Genomic DNA, 4,372 nt, shown 5'->3' with positions numbered 1-4,372 from the left:
CGCTTCCGAAGTGCACGTGTTTCTTTTTTCCTTTTTTTTTTTTTTAATAAATTTATTTATTTATTTATTTTTGGCTGCATTGTGTCTTCCGTTGCTGTGCGCGGGCTTTCTCTAGTTGCGGTGAGTGGGGGCTACTCTTCGTTGCCGCGCGCGGGCTTCTCATTGTGGTGGCTTCTCTTGTTACGGAGCACGAGCTCTAGGCCTGCAGGCTTCAGTAGTTGTGGCGCATGGGCTCAGTAGTTGTGGCGCACGGGCTTAGTTGCTCTGTGGCATGTGGGATCTTCCCGGACCAGGGCTCGAACCTGTGTCCCCTGCATTGGCAGGTGGGTTCTTAACCACTGCGCCACCAGGGAAGCCCCCAAAGTGCACTTGTTTCTGTAACAGCACCTGCCAAGGCCTCTCAATGCATCTAGTCACACAGTTCTTAATAGAACATCCTTAATGACTTTAATGAGTTTTGTTAGGGGTTAGGCTCAAAGTAACGGCCGCCTTTAACTGAACAAACACCCCGAGCCAGACGCTCCTCCAGGCGGTGCACATGTCACCTTGGCCAGGCAAGCATCCTGCGTGGCTGCTATTTTATTTTACGGATGAGGAAGTGGGGGCACCGACGTGACTCGCCCAGGGGGTCGGAGAACACGGCTGAGCCAGGACCAACCCTGGAATTCAGAGCTGGTGCCATTTCCTGCAGCGTGTCCCAGGCCTGCCACCCTGACCGGGGCCCCGGGCCGGGGCTCCCGGGAGCACAGACCTCCTGCTGGACCCTGCACAGAGTGGGCGGTGCGGGCCCCCAGCAGGCCTGCCCTGCGGCTGTGGACATCAAAGCTCCCGTTCCCATCCCCTGCTGCCCAGCTTCCTGGGAGGCACCAGAGATCAGCTGCCTAAACAACTAAAAATCCCGTTTACCGGCAGCGGGGACTATTTCAGGTTTCGCCTTTCAGCCAATCAATGCCCAGTCTGCGTGCGGTCAATACCAGGCTCTCTAGTGTTCAGGAAGCCAGCCGGAGGGTCCACCTGGGGGCTCCGGGAGGGGGCGGCAGGGTGTGTCTGGGGGTTGGCAGGGTCGGCGAGCCCTGGGGGCCCTGCGGGGGGGGCCCTCAGTTCTCATTGGAAGTCAGCTTGCCGCCCTCCTGACCTGAAACCAGAACCGGTCACGGGTTTGTCGTGAAGATGTTGTGTGATGAATACAAAAGGCAGGTGTGCAGCAAGCACTCAATGAATGTTGGCTGCACCGATGGTGAGAGCCTCCGCCTTCCTCCACATCGCCCGTGTTCCCTGTTCTGTGGTCTCGGCTGGGGCTCAGAGGGGAGTGCGGTGTGGGTGCCCTGGTGGCTCTGGGCCCGGGCCCTCCCCAGGGCTGTGCAGGGGGTGGGGAGGGGGCTTTCCTGATTCCCCTCCCCCCGGCCCGGTCCCTCAGCCCCACTCAGGGCACTTACCTTCCTCGGCCTCTTTCTCTTCCTGGTCTGGGGGTGCTCGCAGGGAGCCGAGGGCAGGTGGAGAAGGTCCCGCCGGAACTGGGCACCCCTCCAGGGCGGGTCATGACCTCCACCCCCGGCCTTCCCTTCCCAGGGCCATGCTCACGCCAGGCTGAGCCCCTGGCAACCCTGCACTCAGGGGACCTGGGCTTCGAGCAGCCACCCCTGGACAGTGCCCCCTGGAGAGGGCAGGGGGGCACTCGCTGGACTTGGGCTCGGACCCAGGCGAGGCAGTGGGAAGCACAGGGGAGGTTCTGGAACCTTCCTAGGAGGTAGAGGGGGTTCTTGAAATTATCCCTCCCACGCAGGGGCGACTCCAAGTTAAAGAGCCTCCCTGCCGATCCCACCCCCACCCACCCAGGCAGCAGGGGCTGGAAAACCAGGACTAACAGGTCGCTTTCTGAATGTGAACTTCTGGAACTTCTGCGTCGCGTCTCTCTCTGACCCTTGCGGTGCCCACTGACAGTGGGGGGGTGGCTGGGGAGATGTGCAAAGCCGGTTACAAGTCCCGAGGGGGTGGGCGCCCCCCCTGACAGCCCCCGGGGCAATTCTCTTTGGAGAGAAAACCCCTAGGACACCAGGAAGTCCCCTAAGACATGAGTGGAGGACGAGGGGCCCAAATGAAGCAAACGCCTGCCGCCCTGCCAGAGTGGGGGTCTGCTGCCTTGCCCCCCATCTTCTGGGCCAAGACGGGGTCTGGGCCTGAGATGCTGTAGAAACGGGCGCTTCCAGCCTGCTGGCCACGGCCCCCTGTTTCCCCACCGTCCCGGGCGAAGCTGGGGCCCCCGGGCTGCCCCGCCATGGTCAGGGGCCTGGCGGGGCTGAGCGTTTAGACCCTGGGCGGGCAGTGGGCTCCTCCGTTCTCAGGCAGTGCCACTGACATGAGGAGCTTGAGGCACCGGTGCCTGGTCTCTAAGCCCCTGTTCACGCCGTCACTCAGCTTGGCCTTGGGAGACAGATATATTTTTAAGGGGACTTTGACATATTTATTGGTGGGGCTAATTAAAAAGCCCGACCTGATCTCGTGGGGCAGGGGCAGCAGTGAGGTCGTCACACTTAATTACGCTTCTGGAAAGCCGAGCTCGCCGTTAGAACTTACTAGAGAAGTGGTGCTGCCTGGGGTGGCGGGGACCCGGGCGGGGGCTCCGGGCAGGGCTGCTGGGTGAATCCCCGGTCCCTCACAGCCGCCCAGCGGCCTCCAGCCCCGGGAAGGCTCTTTGCTCATCTTTGTCTCCAGCCCAGGGAGGGGCCCTGAGGAAGCTGGTGGGGCCAGACTGGGGAGGGCATCTGGTGAAGACGGCGGGGGGCAGGGGAAACCCCTGCAGGGGAGCCGGGCCGAGCTGGTGTCGGAGGCATCGCTGACTGGGCTGCCCCAACGTCCGTCACGGGGCCTGCGAAGATTTATTGAGCACCTACCACGTGCCAGTCCCATTCTCGGGCAGGTCTGGAACATGCCAGGAAGGAGCCAGGGCGCTCTGGGCTCCGGGGGGACAGCCCCCCAGTGGACCGCTGTGATGGAGGTGGTGGAGGGTGCCCCACGTCATGTGACTTTCAAAGTGCTGTCCTGCTTGTCTGCTGGACGCTCGCTGCTCAGCTGTGGGGGGCGTGACCAGGCCGGGCGGGATGGCCCCCTCGGCCTAAAAGGGCAAGTGACTGCAGCAGCTGCCCTCCAGCCCCCCCCCCCCCAGAGCCCTCCAACCCGTCCAGCCCTCCGATCGCCCAGCCCAACCTGACCTCTTGGGAAAGGCTATTCTGAGTCTGCCCAACAGGTGCCGAGGTGGAGCTGGAGTCCGTGGTGGTGTCCGCCTCCCAGAGTGTCCCGCTTGGGCGCCTCTGCCCCTGACTGGACAAGTGCCCCTGGGCTGGCTCTGCAGGGAGGTCTCCAGGCCTCACCCAGGAGCTAGGGAGAGGGCCTGAGCCCTGACCTGGGGATGGATGCCACCCCTTCCAGGAAGTCCTCCCTGCCCTGTCCCCATCCTTGTACCACGTCACTACTGATTCTAAGCTGGGCTCTCTGATGGGGAGGCCTGGGCTGTGTCTGAGCTGGCACTTGGGTCTGAATCTACACCATTCCCTATGCCAGGCCCCCTCTCCAGGGGCGGGGTGCCGAGCCCACCCGATTCACAGAGGAGGGTCAGAGCCCCAGCGCTCAGCAGACAGGGCACGTGGTGTGGGCCCAGCCAACGTCTCCTGAATGACCGCGTGAATGGACAGGCCCCCACCTCAGTGCAGTCTGTGTAAAGGTGCACAGAGGACCTGCTTCAAGGGGGCTGGTGCTGCTTCTGGGAGACCCCGGTTCCTGGAGAGGGGCCCCGGCCCCCGTGGGCACAGCCTTCAGCCGGGGCCCTCCCCTGTGCCTGCGCCCTTGGTTGGAAGGGCCAGACTCAGAGGTACGGCCTGCAGGGGGCGTCCCCATCCCAGAGCCGAGACTAGCCCATGTCCTCCAGCACCACCCGGCCTCTAGGAAGGAGCCCTGGGGCCTGGAAGCAGCCTGGCACGGCTGCCATGTCTCAGTAATTAATGAAAACACGGGGAAGGAACCAGAACGGAGGCCGGCGTGGAGGTGGAGGGGTCAGTGGTGGACAAAAGGAAATTTATAATTTTTGGCATCCGCCTGCCTCTGCAATGACCTAATCAGAAGGTTTTTTACTGACTGGGCAATAAAATAGCTCATAACCGTGAATGCGCGGTGCTTCAGCAGAACTGGCTGCAGGCTTCGCAGCCTTGGCGAAGGTCACTCCTGGGGCTCGGAGAGGCTGCCTCTGGGGTGGAGGCCTCCGGGAGCTCATCCCCCCTACGCAGGCGGGCCCCAGAGGGGGGCTGCAGTTAGTCCTGAGCCTAGCGCACTGCAGAGATCCCCCCACCGCAAAACCCCAGAGGGCGCCCACGTGGGTGCC

At 62.8% G+C, this 4,372-nt stretch overlaps 1 long non-coding RNA gene across 1 annotated transcript; it reads right to left on the bottom strand.

Annotated features, from left to right (window-relative positions):
* Nucleotides 1-273: 273 nt before the first annotated feature.
* Nucleotides 274-3,286, bottom strand: LOC118881791. Its single transcript, XR_005016607.1, has 3 exons — nucleotides 3,210-3,286; nucleotides 2,575-3,112; nucleotides 274-311 (listed from the first exon to the last, which is right to left on the bottom strand). It is a non-coding gene; the product is annotated as an uncharacterized LOC118881791 (long non-coding RNA).
* Between the last annotated feature and the right edge of the window lie 1,086 nt (nucleotides 3,287-4,372).

This window comes from Balaenoptera musculus, chromosome 15 (assembly GCF_009873245.2).
Source record: "Balaenoptera musculus isolate JJ_BM4_2016_0621 chromosome 15, mBalMus1.pri.v3, whole genome shotgun sequence".
In the NCBI taxonomy this organism is placed as follows: Eukaryota; Metazoa; Chordata; class Mammalia; order Artiodactyla; family Balaenopteridae; genus Balaenoptera; species Balaenoptera musculus.
Note: the sequence above shows the minus strand (reverse complement) of the source record. Positions and strands in the feature narration are given on the sequence as shown.